The sequence below is a fragment of the Arvicanthis niloticus genome, chromosome 17 (assembly GCF_011762505.2).
Source record: "Arvicanthis niloticus isolate mArvNil1 chromosome 17, mArvNil1.pat.X, whole genome shotgun sequence".
Classification (NCBI taxonomy): Eukaryota; Metazoa; Chordata; class Mammalia; order Rodentia; family Muridae; genus Arvicanthis; species Arvicanthis niloticus.
Window position 1 is genome coordinate 59,516,339 of NC_047674.1, and position 17,981 is coordinate 59,534,319.

The following is a 17,981-nucleotide window of genomic DNA, read 5'->3' on the forward strand; positions in this document are numbered from 1 at the left end:
CAATGGTAATAAAGTGTTATTTTAAAGATTTCCACACAGGATTACAGAACTGTTAAAATTCTACTGCTATTTGAAGCTGAAGAGATAGCTTTGTAGTTAGAAGCACATGCTGCTCTTGCAGAATGTAGAGAATTTAGAGAATTTAGCAACATACTCATCTGTCAAGGGATCATATCCAAAGATATAATTCATCCAGAATGCAGAAATGCCCTGGATTACAGTATGGTCTGGCTGGAATACAGACACACCCTTTACACCTTTAATCCCTAACAGTAAAGGTAAGGTTAGTTTATAGAAGGAAGCAGCCATATTTAAAAGTGACCTATAATTGAGGGGTAGTCAATGTAATGAATCAGAGAAATATTTGACAGAATGAGTCAGAGATAGGATACACTCAGCTCACAGGAGACCAGCGGAAGAGAGGTGACTCAAAAGCAGCATGAGAGAAAAGTGTGTGGTGTGGTATTTGGTGGGCAGTGTGTATGTATGGCACTTTTACAGAGACAGGGTACAGAGAGAACAAGCTAGACACAGGTGAAGACAGAAAGCACCAGAGAATTAGGAGTCAGAAGATTAGAACATATTGCCAAAGTTGGTAAGAGGCCAGGCAGAGCAATTCAGTCAGAAACCTAGAGAAGTTAGATTGAATCAGTCAGCTTGGAAGACTGGATTGTAAAGAGGCTAGAAGCTTCCAAATATAGGCCTAAGGACAGTTAGCACAGAGAAAGAAACACTCTGGACTCAGCTCAAGCCATGTATTTGTACAGCTAGGGTATGGCTCTCATCTCATCACTTCATCTGAAGAAATAAAAGTAGCATTTGCAGCAGAAGACCTGGGTTTTGTTCCTAGCACCAATTTGTTGGGTTATAACCACCTGTAACTCCAGTTCTGTGGAACTCTCGCTTGGCCTTTGTGGACGTAAGGCATACACAAGGTATACATACATGATGCAGGCACTCACAAATACACATAAATTAAAAATAAGTACATTTCAAAATTAAATTAATAATAATTTCTAAAACAGAAATTATGTTGCTATTTAAAATTACTAATTTTTCTATGCATGCATACTTACATGATAGTGATTTATTTGAATCACTTGAATTTATGATGCAATAATTTAATTTATATTTTTATGTCTCTCAAAACCATAATTTTGGTTGCCATTGTAATATTGTCCTGGTATATGCCTCATAAAGTACTTAGTCATTTTTCTTAAAACAAACAAATAAGCAAGCAAACAAAGAAATAAATAAATATTTACTTTTATTTGTGTGTATGTGTGTGTGTTTGTGGCAGTTTGTGCATGCAGTGCCTGTGGAGGCCAGAAGAGGGAATCGGAGTCCCCCGTGATAAAGTTACCTTTGGTTGTAAGCTGCCCAGTGTGGCGGTTGGAAATGAAACTCAGGTCCTCTGGAAGAGCATTAAGTGCTTTTACCTACAGAGCTCTCTCTACCCCTGCTCCCCCACTTTGCTATTTTCTATCATGAGTTCCTTGATATTTGGAGATCTGTGGATGAATAAATTGTTTTGTAATTCTCACCTAGTGCTTCACTTGGACCCAAGTAAATGTGACTTCTGCCCTGATTCCATTTTAAGAGAACCTGTGCTTTGAGGTGCCTTCCCTGAAATTTCAAGAGTTTCCCTTTAGTGGTTAGGACCTATGAAAGCAACCCATAGTGAAGGCTAGCTTTCAGCACAGAAGTCAGTCACACAGAACCCCACACTGAGAGGTACTTTCCTCCATCCCTGCCTTGGTATTTTAATTCACTTTTAGGCAGTTTCTACCTTTTCACTTTGCATTGTGTCCTAAAAGTTATATAGCCTTGCCCTAACAGTAGTCCCATCTGGGTAAATGCTCTGGGTCTGCATCAGGACCAGATCACTCTATTTCCCCTCAGGGTTGTCTCTGGCCATTTCACCCTGATGTAGGGTTGACTAGATGCCCAGAGAAGCCTCAGAGTTTGGACATTTTAAAATCATCTGGGGTCCAGTCCAGGATAGCATTGTGACAGGAAAATTATTGCTCCTGGAGACTGTGGTACACGTTCTGCAGGGCTGGGATAAGCTGAGCTACAAGAATGCTACTGCTATACTAATAATGGGTGACTCAAATTACTTATATAGTCAAAGACCCACATGCCCATGGGTGGCCCTGAATTACGGTAAGAGCCATGGTAACACAATGTCATTAATTTTTGATTGCCAATTTGGCACAATCTAGAATACCTGAGAAGATGGTCTCAGGGAGGAATTGTCTAGATCAGGTTGTCTGTGGCAGGGGTAGATATCGTGACTGTGATAACTTAGATGAGAGAGTTGCCCACTGAGGGCGGGATCATTCCCTAGGTAAAGGGTTCTGAGGTAAAGGGTACAACAGTGGAGAAAGCCAGCTGAGCCTAAGCGTGCGTACATTCATTTTTCTCTCCTCTTGACTATGGATGTGACCAGTTCCTCCAAGCGTCTGCCTTGACTTCCTGGCAATGACAGAATTGTGAGCTAAAATAAACCTTCAGTCCCCTGACTTGTGTCATCGAGCTTTATGGCAGTAACAGAAAGCGAAAGCAAAACCACCACTCTGCCTTAACTTCTCTATGTTCTTGTCCAACCACAGTCCATTTGGGGTTTGGGCACAAGTTCGGAGTCCTGGAGAGCCCTCAGGCAGAAAACAGAGAGTTGGCAAAGTCAGAAGCAACCAAGTTCCAGGAAGGTGGTAAGGGCCCTCGAGAGGGACTATCCTCAAGAGTGAGGGCTTGTCGGGAGCAACAGTTCCCAGGAGGCTTGAGGAACATTCCTAAAGGCTGTGCTCTGAGTCAGAGCTTATTTATAAACTCTTCGTTAATTTCCTGATGTTATAATCAGAAGCTGAGTTTCCCGCAGTTGCTGGTATGAATGGGAAAGTCACAGCATATGCCAAGAGTGGTGAATTTTAGGAAGCTTACATTTTTCCTTTTCTCAGAGGCCCCCAAACTGAGAAAGCTTCTTTCCCTTCATTTATCCTTGTCATCTGAGAATCAGCTCAGTTCAGCTCAGCTCAGCTCAGCTCAGCTCAGCTCAGCTCAGCTCGCTCAGCTCTTCTTACAAAGTCTTGGACTGTGGGCTTGGAAACGCCAGCTGCCCTAGGGGCTTGGAGCCCAGCACACTGTGCTCTTGGTGGTGATGGGTGGAAGTGTGGCCAGATTGGAGAGTGGGTCGGTGCCTGGAGGGGCAGTGTTTATTCCTGACCTGGCTTTGGCATCCACGGGCTGCCGTACTGATGTACTGATGCTGTACTGGGGCTTTACTCTTATCTGCTCTTTCCCTGGCTTTGCTTTCTTGCCATTCCCAGAAGGAGAAATGTAGTCAAGGGAGCATTTCCACAACGAAGGGTCAAAGCCGGCCTTGTGGAGGTGTCCACAATGCTCCCCAGTCATTAGGGAGGGTGGGAAACAAAGGTCAAAGTTAACTGCAAAATAACATTTATTCGCTTAAAATTTATTAAATCCAATCCAAACCTACTTCCTTGTTAATATTATGGGGGCTACAGAGAAAAAAAAAGCATTATATTTTTTTCTTCTGTGGGGCTCACATGATAACTGTAGAACACTGGTTCTCAACTTTCCTAGTGCTGGGACTCTTTAATAGAGTTAGTCATGTTGTGGTGACCCCCTAACCATAAAATTATTTTCTCTGCTACTTCCCAATCATAATTTTGCTACTGTTATGAATTGTGATGTTAGTATCTGACATGCAGGATATCTGATATGTGACCCTTGTGAAAGGGTTATTTGACCCATAAAGGGGTGTGACCCACAGGCTCTAGAGTTTTTACTAATGCACTGTGAAAGCGCAAACAGCATAGTAATTCATTCTTCTTGGAAGAGGCAGGAATTACTGGGAAAATCTTCATGGAAGAAGTACTTCCAAGTTGAGCTTGATAGAGCAGTGGTTAGAGCACAGACATTTGTGGGTACAAAATATGTCCATGCTTCCCGGCGGTTCCCAGCATCTTTTTAAGTTCCATTGTAACTGTATGACAAGTTCTAGACAAGGATTTGCATAGATGCCACCAGCTTCTAAGACAGGATGCTTAAAAGCCTCATCCATTTTTCTCTCTGCAGTATGGAAGCTGTGTAAAGACACTGTGGGGCCTTGATATAGGAGACTTGTATGGAAGAAGGTCCCAGGTAAAGAAACCCATCTCTCATGGGGCTGAAGGAGCAATCCATGTTGTAAGATAATGTGGTTTTATGTCAATGAGACTTTACAGGTACTTGTTATTACAGTCTAGCCAATCCTACTTTGATTAATTTTAGGATTTTTTTTCCTAAGTGTATGAGGTGACTTTTCAGATTTGGAAAGGACATTTCAGGGGAACAGCAGGTGAAAATGTAAGGCAGTATTTCCAGAAGAAGAAGAAGAAAGAAAAGGAGAAGGAGAAGAGAAGAAGGAGGAGGGGAAGAGGGGGAAAAAACTTCCCTATTTTTCAACTGGGGAAGAACATCTTTACAGTGGGGTTAAATTCCCACATGCATTTTGGCTCGGTGTGCGGGGTGCCATATAGGTGAAATTAGAAAAAGGGTACAGCCAGACCCACCAACTATGTGAGTAATCTTGCCCTAGGTAAGACAAGAAATAGATGCATCCACTCCAGCTTGATTCGGCTGATCCACAGGAAACTTTGTAGCAACATGGAGAGCATTGAGGTCTCTCTGCTTTAGCTTGTGATCTACAAGTTGTACAGCGGAGATAAATATATTTTGGCAATTGTAAAAGTTCCATATCAGGGTCCTGATGAAGATGTAACTCTGCTGATTTGTGGCTCCATCACCAGCCCCTCAAGCTGTTTCTAGCCTCTTATTTATAGCTTTCCCAGGCTGTGTATCTTATCAACGCAAAACGAATGGAGGGGTGCAAATGAAAAAGGCAGCTTCCCTTATGGTCTGTTTACATCTTCTTGCTTGTCATGGCTAAAGAAAGACACAGACTCCCGATCTGCCAAGGGCTGGATTACTTCTGTTGTGTACAACATTGACAAAGGGTGTTGGTGGACAGAGAAGACTGTGGACACTGAGACACTTTGTTTTTGAGCTCTTAAAATGAAAGTGACTTGGAAGGCTGGGGCTAGTGGTCTTCATTTTCATAGTGTAGAAAAACCGTGGCATGCACACAGGTATCTTCTGCAGTCTCCGAGAGTTCTCCTGGGTCTGTGGATGGAGTTTGTGGTCCAGTACTACATTTAATGCACTTTAATATATTTCTATACCTCTTCCATGGCTCTGTCATAAATAGAATTGCATATCTTCACACCTCAGCTTTGATTTGGTATAGGTGACTCTATGGGTATGAAGTCACACGTGTCACTTCATTCGATCAGAGCCTGGGCATGAGAAAGCCTTATGCATGCTCATTGCACTAATGTGCCTATTCCATGACATTAAAAAATGACCTGCAGTTAGACCACTAACTTCAAGCCTCAGGGAGGATTGCAGAAGAAGGGAGGAAAAGAATGTAAAAACTAGAGGAAGAGGGGATGAGCCACAGAAAAGACATCTGGATACAATACAGACACTGTATGCATGAATTCACTGTAGGTGTGGATCCAAGGCCTGTCCAACATTAAGCCTGTCAATATTTTACTATGGAATAAAGAATCATGAGACTCCAGCTCCTCCCCCAGACACTATTGATGGTGAGTGCTGAGGGGCTAGTACCACTTTCTTCAGTGATGTACCCACTGACAAGTTGCCCTTACTCTGTTAAAGAACCTCCCACCTGTGCTCATACAAGCAGCTCTAGTTACACTCAGTGAATCACACACACAGTAGGAAGAAGATTCGCTGGGAGGAGAAGAGTTTTCATCAGAAGAAGGCGGAGGCTGAGAGAAAACAGGGAGGGGGTGTGAAATGAATGCTTGAAGATCATCATACACGTGCATGAAACCATTGAAGAATAAAATATGAAATGACCTGCACATTGCCCTTGGGAGGGAAAAAAAAACCCCACACAGAATAGAATTGCTTAGATCACTGAACCCTCAGCTCACCTCATGTACTTATGTGATAGAAAATGTTTCAAGCCAACATATCTTAGCTACATGGCTGTAGCTGATGAGTAAGAGCTTGTAACTAAATAAGTTGTTCTTTAGTAACCGATGCTTGTTAACTTACTCTAACTATGACATATTCTAGTGTGTGTTCCTTACTTTTTCTTATAATTCCCCAGGGTTGTGGTTGAATCATGGTATTCCCTTCAAAATTCATGTTGAAACTTAGCTTCGAACACATTAATGCCGTATGGCATTCTGGGAGGTAGTAAAGCCCTCATGGCCAGGATCAGCACAAGAGTAAAAGGCTGGAAGTTGAAGAGTGAACTCTCTTGATTTTCTATCCTTCTTACCAAATGAGTACACAACTTTCTTCCCATCCAGAGAATGCCCCAACTTGTCAGAGAACAGTCTTCCAGACCAGCACATTGGTCTTGGATTTCCCCATCTTCTAGGCTATGAAAAAATAAAGTTCTGTTATTTTTACATCACCAAGGTCTGTGATGTTCTGGAATAGTAGAACAAATGGGTTAAGTAAGAAATAAATTTCTGTTATTTTTAAATCGCTAGGTCTGTGACATTCTGGATCAGCAGAACAAATTGATTAAGGCCCTAAAGAGCCACCATTTGCTTCTCTTGAAGAATGTAGCAGTTAATGTTCTTTGACAACTTGACTGGATTTTAGATTCATCATGGAAACCCACTCCAAAACGTACCAATGATCGTGTTTCCAGAAAAGTTTCACTGAAAGGGGTAACTTCCCCCCACCCCAAAGGTTGACAGCACCATTCCATGGGCCAGGGTCCCAGGCTGAATGAGGAGGAGAAGAAAATGTAACCCCATCTTTCAGCTCTTTTTGCTTGCTGACTCTGGACACAGTGTAGCCAGCCGCATCAAGATCCTAACCCCACACCTTCCCGCCACACTGTAGAAACTGTATCTGTTCTTAAACTGCAAGTCTGAACAGAACATCCCACTCTTTGGTTGCCTTTGCGAGGCATTTTATTACAGCAAGAAAGGTAATTAATACAAGAACGGAGGAGCTTTTTTACATAAATGAAAACCACAAAGTTTGAGAATACATGTGGCACGAGTCCAAGAACACAAGGGGTGATCATATCTTAATCCTAAATCTCAGTATCTTTACCACGGCAGAGATTCCTCACATATGCAAAAGATCCCTGTGAGCTGGGTGTCTTTGCTGAGTGGCTTTGTTGCATGTGCTGACCCACAGATTGTGTTTTATGGCTCCATGGTGTCCACACAGAGCTTCTGCAGACTCTGCGAAGGACTAAGAAACAAACCAGCTTTACCCACCTCTCCTGTAAGCTTGGCCAGAAAGTGTCACATGGTTGCAACAAAATGGGGATGGAAGCTGGGACTGTGGTGTGGTTTGTGAACCCTGACCTTCTCTGCCCTAACTGTTCTTTTGAGCACAGTTTAGGAGCACTTCTTCTGTGAAGACTTGCCCAGATCCCCCTGCCTCTGCCAAGAAGAATCAATTGCTCCCCTGATTCTGTTTCCACTGAATGTTGACATATTTATCAATGACTGATACCCAAGACACAGGTTTTTCATACTTAGGACTTATTTAACTTTAAAGGTACTATTTCTGTCTTCTATAGCAGACATTTATTTTTTTTTTCTGTGTTCATGATCCTTCCTCTTTGGAGGACTGCCTTTCCATGCCCTCATGGCTTTTCTGGTTTTAAGCAGACTGCCCACTCTCAGCTCCAGGGGACACATAATGGCAGTAGGTGTGTTCTAGTCTCTGGAACATTGTGTTTGGTACAGGGGTAATCGTGACCCTCAGGTAGGCCTGATGGGACACAGTGACAAACATTTTTTAGCTTTTTGTTGTTGTTATTTTGTTTGTTTGGTTGGTTGGCTGATTGGTTTTTCTATGATAAGATTTTCTTTTCCACAATGACTTATAGCTGTAGAGATAACAGCTGTTGGGGTATCTGAGGCCTCCAGTGGAGGTCGGATAGAAAATTATTCTGACACAAAATGAAGGGGAAGTGGAGCGATGGGAAAGAATACTAGAGGTAACAACAGAGACAGAAGAGAAGCAGGAAGAAGAGGGAGCAGTCACACACAGTCGCAATCCCAGAACACTAGAAACAGGAAGAGAAGGACTGTGAGTTCACACAGACGTTGGCTATGTAGTGAGGCCCTGTCCACGATACCAAGAGCTCAGGGGTCAAGTACAGAACATGGACAAGAAGGCTATGGATTCCATCCCCAGTACACAAACAATAGCAAATAAAACATGAAAAACCGCAGCAAAATAATAACAATAAATAATGGATGGATGATTAAGTAAGTAAATAAGTAAATCCATCAATCAAGGAAAGAGAATGGGAAAGCCAATAGTTTGATTTGAACCACCAGCTCTTGGGTTAACAGCCTGTAGTCATTTTGTCCTGAACTTTTCGATTATCTACAGCATTTTTTTCTTTTGTTTTGTTTTTGTTTGTTTGTTTTTCGAGACAGGGTTTCTCTGTGTAGCCCTGGCTGTCCTGGAACTCACTCTGTAGACCAGGCTGGCCTAGAACTCAGAAATCCGCCTGCCTCTGCCTCCCGAGTGCTGGACTAAAGGCGTGCACCACCACCGCCCGGCTACAATATTTTTAAAATTTGTTTTTTACTTTTTTTTTTGTCTTAAGCCACGTTGAGCAGTGTTTTCTCTCACATGTAACTGTGAACAGTTCCAGTCTTAACTGTTTCTGACTTTTCAGACTGGAATGGAAGGTATACAGTATAAGTAAGATATGTTTCTCATTAGCACATGGAGATGTAGGGGCAAGCAGCAGCAGGTGTTCTGGAGCATTCCATCTTGACGTGACAGAGTACAGAACAGCCCCTTGGCTCTGTACCTGCACCATCTTCCCGTGTGTTTCTTTCTTCTACACCTACCTCCTTGAAGAATTGCTTTGTCATTCACATATATAACCTTTACTCTTCAAGTCTTTCCACACTGCCCAGCCCAACCAGGTCCATGCCCAGTTGCCCGTCAGCCTTTGAGTCCTGGGCTTGTCCTTACTTTGTTCTGAGTCTAGGAACGTCTCCAATGCCTGTACTCACTCTTGCTTTGACATTATTAACAAGACAGACGCTGCTATGACAATGCCTCAGAAGGTCCCAGGGGACAGCTCATCAAGCAGCAAACTTCCACTCCACACAGCTCTGCAGCCTCTCCTCCCTGTCTGAAGGACTTTCAATCTATACTCTTCTAATTTTTCAATAATTCTATTTTTCATGTAATGGAAGCTTAGTCTCTGAAGCTATTTCTTTATGTCTGAGTATAGATAATAATGTTTACCTACCCACAGGGAATACGCTACCCAATGCATGGCTGATCATGGGCGTGAGTATCCTCACAGTCTCTACCCATCTGTTAGCTCAGATCAAGTACATTTAAAAGTAGTTGGCAAGTGCTGTGTTGCTCCCGGCATCTTCCTCCTTTTTCCTGTTCCTTTTCCTCCTCTTGTTCTGTCTGGTTGAATTCACAGAAAGAATCTTATACATGGGATTATTAAATCTGAAATTATTCAGAAGATAGCATTTCCCTTTTCATTTCCGGTATGTATGTCCTTGTCTGCCACAGAAGTGAAGAATTTGAGAATTCCCCACCCCATTGGTCAATCTTGGAAGCGTTTTGTGGGTACCATCAACCACCAGTTTTAGGTTGGTGCATCTAGAAGTTCTAGGTAGTCTATCTTTCAGATGCCAAGAAACCCACTAAAGTTTCCATGGCTGAACAAAGAAACACATGGATCACTTTACTAACTAAATACACCAGTCTCCTGAGGGATGGCCTAGAGCTCATACATGTGATTCTGCATGGGAGAAGGTGTCAGATGTGTTGTCCTCAGGCCCACTAACACTGGACACTTGTATTTGGGGGAGCCTTTTATGTAACCCAGAGAACACTCTCAGGGAAATACTGGCCTAGTGCTTTAATTAGATAGTTTAAATGATATCTTCCCCGTTTTTCTCTTTGTTGTCTTGCCGTCATTGTGCCGGCCACTCCATCTCGTTTAGGTCCTGCTGGGTAAGTAGTTGTTATCTCGATGGTTAAGCACAGTGATAACTCAGCTAAAAAGGAGTGTGATAAGTCTCCAGTGTGTGGTGATAAATGCTTGTAAAAGGTTTAATTAACGTTTGATGCTAAGAAGAAAAAGAAAGAGGAGAAGAAGGAAGAGAAGGAGGAGAAGAAAAGGGACAAATCAAGACAAAGAGGCTGGGTGCAGGTAACACTATCACCAGTGCTCCCTGAGACTTTTTTTCTGACTGGAATATGAGGGGCTTAATATGGTCTTTAAAGAACATCAGGTGGAGAAATACTTTTGTTTTTATTGTAAGGACACATCGTCTTGTGTGCCAGCAGTCATTTGATTTTTATGGTTTATGTGCTTCCAGTTTGCTGGAGGAAATATGGGGTGGATAATTTAGACCAGATCAAAAGACAGACTGTTTACAGACCTACTCAATCCTTAATATGTGGACTCGAAACCGTCATTCACTCACACGGGGCCTTTCCTCTTTCCTAAGCACAGGATAATGTTAGTTACTGTCAGGTGTTTTAGTCCACTGCATCCAGGGTCCTTTATTCAATGTCATCCAGATAATGTAATCATTTTCTTCATATCCTATAGCCACCTCTAGATTACTATATATTTAATTAAAGGTGAGAATTGATGCCTCTTCATTTCTTTCTCTTTTATTGATCTTTGCAGCCTTCTCTTTTCAATGAAAAGAATATGAGTTTTCAGAAGATGTTTCTTTACAAATTTATTTAGCTCAATAAGAATAAACACAGCTTACATATTGTTTCTTTGTACTCATTTGTAAAGGGACACCAGTTTTATGGGAGAAACAAAACCTTCTTGGAGACACATACTAAAAGACACATGATAAGGGACGCATGCTAGGAGACACATGCTAAGAGATACATGCTAGAAGACACATGCTAAGAGACACATGCTAGGAGACATATCATTCTTCCTAGACTGCTTTTGTCTTATCAGTGAGAATTCAACTCTAGAATCCCTCAGTACAGATTTTTGTGAGAATTTCAGAACGAGCTTAGGTGCTAGCACTAAGTACAGGAATTATTTTCTTTTGGGTGTCACCTTCTGAACTAAGCAGCTGATGAAGGATCTGCTTCTTTTTATGGCTGACTGGGCTGAGAAAAGTGCGAAGTCACACTTTACCTTTCAGCCCTGTCTCTTCAGAAGAAATCGGTCTACACTGGCTTGATATCATTTCAGACTTGCTTAGGTGTCCTGGGACCAACCAACTGACCAGAAGGCTTGTACAGGACTTTACAACATGTCTAATTTGATTGCTTGCTATTCCCTTCACCTATGTAGAGCTAGCCCTCTTCTCTCTATCAGTGCTGAAATGCAGTAGAGCTGGACGCCGTCGTTGGCAATGGTGCCCATGGGTTAGACATTTGACTGACCTACCCACTTCTTAATGTTCTCTGCTTGTAGGAATAGGGTTTAAAGATAACACAGGCACTCATTGTGCAGGCTCTGTTTTCATGGTAGTGCTCGAATATAGCATGAAAGGTGAAAGTCCTTAACGGAATGTCTAGTCATACCAGAAAGGTGTCCTCTGTGGTGAAATATAGCTTTATGGGCAAAACGAAGCACTGAGTTTTCCCACGGCTTTCCACACCTTGTCATGCTGTGCAATTTACTCTTAACCACATGTGGCTAAGAAAAGCATGTTTCAATGGGACTTAAGCATGACGTCCTTTCTTTCATTTCCACAAATGAGAAGCAGATGCCCTGAGTCTCTGGGTAATATTAGGTTTTAATAATGCTGCCATGCATCAGGTTAATTAATTGACACTGACAGTAGTACTAATAATAGCAATAACACAATAAACTTTACTGAGTGTTTACCATGTGTCAGCTGTCAATGTTTTATGTGTATTACTTCATGTAACCCTCAAATCCCCATGTGGAAGGTTAGTGGGTTGTTTTTGTTTTAGGCCACCCAAATGTTCTCTCTTTTCCTGTTAGTAATAGTATCCAGATTTTCACTCCTCCCAATGGAGACCCTAAGAACTTGGGAGGAAATGGTTCCTATGTCATCCGTAGAGATGAGTGAGTGCTAATGGACTCAAGCTTAGTGTATTCCCCAGTCAGTACTGCTTAGTTTAGAGTTGATCATGTGACACAGTTTGGGATAGTTAGATCTCCAGTGAACTTTTCTAGGAAGATACTAGGTCTTCTGTGGAAGGTTTTGCAGACATAATAGTCACAATAAATATGAGTATAGACGCTGCTTAGGAAAGTCACCCCTTGGCAAACAACAACAAAGGAACTAATAAAGACAAATAAATAAATTGGAATTTTGTGGATTTTATTGAGCAGCTATGTTAAAGGCTCAATGAAGGTCCAAGCTAATTTTAGGTTTTCAGCCAATAGGCCCCTTCATCATTGGGTTTTCTGGTCCTGTTAACCAAAACTGTCGGGAAAAGGCTCTTAATAGGACCAACTCCATTTTGTAATAGGAAAGAAAACAAGTTTTGAAGTGAAGTTCTTTTGAAGTGCTATGATAACCAGAAGTTGTTTTGAAACCTTATATGTGTACATAAAAATGAGCTATTTTTAATAAGTATGATAACCAGCTGCAGTGAGGTCAGAACCTGGTGATAACCAGACACGAATCTCCCCACGGGGATATTAAAACCTGCTCGTTACAGATAAGAGGCGGGGCTTGAGACAAAAACTTTCCTAACAGATTCTTAGATCAAAATGTTTATTTTCCAGGCAGGGAACTAGGCTGAGAGTGTTCGAACACGTTCTCAACTTAGTTGACAAAGTAAGTGGGGTGGTAAGTGTGTGATGATTATTGCTCATCGCCAATATGGCTAGGTTTAGGGCCACCTAGGTAACCCCTCTCTGGGTATGACTGTGAGGGTGTTTCCAGACTAATGAAGACCCATCCTAAACACCACATGGATGCTGGGATGAAAAAAAAAAAAAACAGGAGAGAAGGAGCAAGAACATTCAATGAGCTCCAGAAGTCAGCTCCCTGTTGTCTGCCTGTGGATGCAGTGTGGGTAGCCATCATCACACTCCTGCCACTATGATGGATGGTGTTCTCAAATCCAAACAGCAAACCCTTCTGTCTTTAAGTCGACTACCTCAGGTCTTTTGTTGCAGCTCTGAGAAAGGTAACTAGTAAGATAGTAGAGAGTTGGATCCTGGTGGTTTGATTGCAAAATCCATGAACATAGCTGATACCCTGAGAGAGTGGAAGACTCCGTACACTTGAGGAGAGAGTACTGGGGAAAATGGCTTCTTTCTGCTTCTGACTCCTAATGAAATGCAAACTTAATTTGTGAAGAGTGTGTTAATTTTTTTCTTAAAGCTTGGGCCAAAGACCCTTTGTTTTCTACAGTTTTCAATATCTGTATTTTGCAGTGATTTTGGAAGCCAAAACTTCTTATTGAAGAAAGCATTATAAATTATCTTGTTATAAATTTATCAAATGGAGATTTTTATCACTATGTTTTTGAAATAGGAGTGAAATATATCCTAAAATAATAATGTTTCTGAACTACATGTAAGTTAATCAAAACATGCATTTTTGAATAGTGGGAGGTAGTTGACTTTGACCTCCTATAACCCAAGTTCATGATCATACAATAATTAATTATATAATTATAACATACAACATTGATTTTATATATATTATGTATATATAATATATAAGCTGTACATACATATATTCATAGGAAAGCTGCATATAGATTTTCAAAGACCAACTGAACAAAAATTAAATTCTTTAGCCAGGCAAGGTGGCTCACACCTCTATTCCAAGCACTCTGGATGTAGGGGCAAGCAGATCATTGAGTTTACAGCCAGCATGGTCTACACAGTGAGTTCCAGGTGACCTGGAGCTACATAGTGAGACCCTGTCTCTAAAAATAAATAAATAAATAAGTGAAGAAAACAAAAACCAAAATTATAAACAAAAGATTGATCAAAAAGTTTCCCTGAACTAGAAGATAATGTCTACTACATGAGACCTTCCTGCTGCACAGGAAGGATCACAAATGAACCAATTGGAAAGACTATTTCAAATTAATTATTAGACTATTTCTAGAATGATCCATGTTTTTTTTTTTCTTCCTACCTAGACTGGGGAGAAACAAAGAGATAGTTCTTGGGAATATACGATTTTATTCCTCAATAACTTGATAACATTTTAGCAATCCATTAAAAATTAATCTTGCCATGGGGTAATGAGTGTGCAAAGTATAATAATGCACATGCATGGAAATGAACCCAATTATTTTGTATGCTAACTAAAAAAATTAAATAAAAAAAAATTAACCGCACAAAGTCTATATAATATAGACCCAAGTCTAAATGAAAGACAGTAGCAAGGACTTAAAGCTTTTTTTGAAATTAAAGTATAACCAAGTCATTTTTATCTTTTCCTTCTCTATCCCCAACCCTCCCCATGTACTCCACTTATTCTCCCTCAATGGCCTCTGTTTCTTGAATTCTTTGAATGTATGTATGTGTATTCCTAAACATGTAAATACAACTGTGCAGTCTTTATGACATTACTTGTAAGTAGTACGTGATTTTAAGTCTGATTACTTGGCATTGGATCACCAAATCATGGCTCTTCCCTGGAGAAGACTGTCCTCCACTCCCAGCCTTCCTTAACTGCCTGCAGTTGTTTGTCTAGGCTTGAGGCCCCAGGAGAGTTTTGTCCTCTGAGTTAGCACGAATATTGCTATTGTCCTTGCTCAGGTTTTTTTAGGTAACAATGTAGATGTGCAAAGACTTTTGGTGGAAACTGTTCACAAGAACCGGACCTGGAAATTTGTAATACAGCACCTCTTCCTGTGGCCATTCTTCTGCAGGTCACACAGGTGACATAGTCTGTAAAAGCCTCAGGAAAAGTGTCTAAACCCGAGACTTGGGCAAGATGATTCAGCTCAAGGTCCAGGTTCTAAAGATGTGAAAAATCACACCAATTATTCACATAATTATGCGTAGGAGTGGTTTTCTTTAAATAATACTCTAACTCTTGGAGGGATTTAGTTATAGCAATTAATGATAAGTGACTGTTTAAAATAATTGTTTAATAAATGGTTCAATTTTTAAAATGTTAAGAGTAATAGTGTGGTTAAGAGAAATACTCATTTTCTTTGAATTATTGAACCTGCATTACAAGTTTACCTTGACTGCTCAAACCATGGTTCTGTCTGTCATCAAACACCTTGGAGCAGTTTGCCTAGATTGGAAATTAATGCCCAGGTGGAAAAAATAATTGTTTAGAGTATTAACCTCACCAAACCTCTGGAAGGTGATAGTAAAGCCTGCTGTCCCTGCTTAGGGATTGCACTCCCAAAGTGTTCTCATTGTCTCTTAATCGAAAGGGAGAGACTCGGCTCTTAGAAGCCATGGGGTTTTAGTAACTTTCAGCCGACTACAATAGATCTCTCATAAAATTCTATGCAAACTGCCAGAATCTTCGTTATTCCATAGGCAAGAATGAGCGTAAGTAATAACACTGAGGTAAATAATCATCCTGTAAACGTTATTGCCCAGGAGTTCATCATGAGGTCATGTGCTCTGAACATCTGGCTGAATGAGTCAATTGTGAATTTTCAGGGTCTTCTGAAGAGTGGTAAGAGCTGCCTGCTATGTTTAGGAGTCTTGCCTCTGAGCGAACATACCTGAAGTAGTCAGTTAAGTAAGTAGAAATTTGACATGCCAGTGTTGAAGATGATCACAAAAGTATTTTCTTTATCTATTTAGGAATTGTGATGGCTGTACCCTTTTTTGGGTGAATGGTAGAAAATGACTGCATACCCTCATTGGCTAGGCAGCTTCTCTTGACACCATGATTTACCCAGTAATAGATTCCTTTGAGGTGGGAGACCTCCATGCGCCCAGCTTCACTCCCTCTCCCCTATCTGGGGACTACACCTAGAAGCAGCACACCATCTCAGGTCATGAGTTGTAGGGGACTCTGGACCTTTCATTTTGTCCTCTTAGCACACCAGACATTTACTAGCACCTGCCAGGATCCTTAATATCCGAGTGTTGCCATCATTTGAAAGTCTTCCCTGGAAACATAGAGAAGGGACATGTATAGAATGAGGCTGAAGAGCTGGAGTCTAGACGCCACTGCAGTGAAGGAGGCCTTAGTTCCAATGTTGCTCCAAGGCAATCGTGCTTATTGGTTGATTATCAATTATTTGATCGACATTAGTGGGAATGGCTCACAAACATGGTTCAAGAATTCAACTATGAAAAGGTCAAGTGGAAATGCCTCCCTATCCTGTTGCTTTATTGCCGAGAAGATATTGACTGGGTTTTCTCTGTGCCCTTATGGAGGTTCTACACTTACACAGCTCACTGTTGCCTGCCTTCATCACTGAACTATATGTCCTGGAGACACTTCGCAGAGCTTTGGCCCAGGTCTGCATGTGTGTGTTTGTGTGTATGTGTGCATGTGTATGCTTGTGTGTGTATGTTTGCTTCTGTGTGTGTGTGTGTATGTGTGTGTGTGTGGTGTGGTGTGTATGTGTGTGTGGTGTGTAGTATGTATGTGTGTGTGTATGTATGTGTGTATGTGTTTGTGTATGTACATGTGTATGTATGTGTATATGTGTGTGTGGTGTGGTGTGTATGTGTGTGTGTGGTGTGGTATGTGTGTGTGTTTGTGTATGTATGTGTATATGTGTGTCTGTGTGGTGTGTATGTGTGGTGTGGTATGTGTGTGTGTTTGTGTATGTATGTGTGTATGTGTTGTGTGTGTGTGTGTGTGTGTGTGTGTGTGTGTGTGTGTGTGATATTGGCCTGTGTGCGGGTGTGCAGGTGTGCTTGCCCACGTGGTACAGGGCTTGACATCTAGGGTGTCTTTTTCAATCACTTCTTCCCCTCACTTGTAACAAGGTCTCCCACAAATTCTGGAGCTCCACTAGGCTGGCTGGTCAGTGAGCCCCTGGGATCTGCTGCCTCTTCTTTTCAACACTGGAGCTAAAGTCATGTGGCCCCCATACCCATCTTTTTATGTGGATGCTGGGGATCCAAACTCAGCTTCCCATGCTTGCATAGCAGACACTTTATAACCTGAGCTATCTCTCCAGGCCTGCCCTGGTCTTTTTAATAATGGAACTATTGTACATGGTACAGCAGAAACCAAGTTCATCCAGGGGCTCCCTAAGGGAGTCAGCATTTGGCCCCTTTCCAATTTTGGTATTGCTAAAATGTTACAATATATCATATGAACATTTGGGATTATATGCAGAGGAGACTTCTTAAAAGCAGAATCACTGAACTGAAGGGGAAGGCATACCTTTTATATTGTAATCTGTACGAAAAGACTCACTGATATGTTTTCTTAGAGTATTTGAATTCTGGGCTTAACACATCATCAGAATGTTCTCTCCTGAACTGAATTCTGTACCTGAGAAGGTGGAGCTGTTGTAGCAGAATTGGGGGGTGGGGCAGCAGATTCAAGCTGACTCATCAAACAGGAGAGGTAGGGGTAGGGGTTGAAGGGGGTTGAAGGGGGAAGCAGGGAGGTACTGATGTGGAACAAGGAGACAACTGAAGGCTTGCCAAAAACAACACCCTTTCATCATTTGAGAGAAGCAAATTCTAGGAGGCATTGTGAGCACTGTGGTGATCAAACAGGCAGAGATGAGAATAAACTCTGCCCTAGGTAAAGCCTGTCCCCGGCAGGAGAGGGACTAATTAGGAGAACAGAGAGACAATGGCTCAGCTCCCACATATGGAGTCGATCTTACTTTAAACAGGTTAAAGATTCATTACAATTTATGATTTTCTCCCTAGGTGCCCTTTTGATAACAATAGATGCTTCCCCCCTCTTTTTGTTCTCTTCCAAATTGGACACAATCAGAACATCAAGAGTTGCTCAAAGAATCTCTTTACTTTA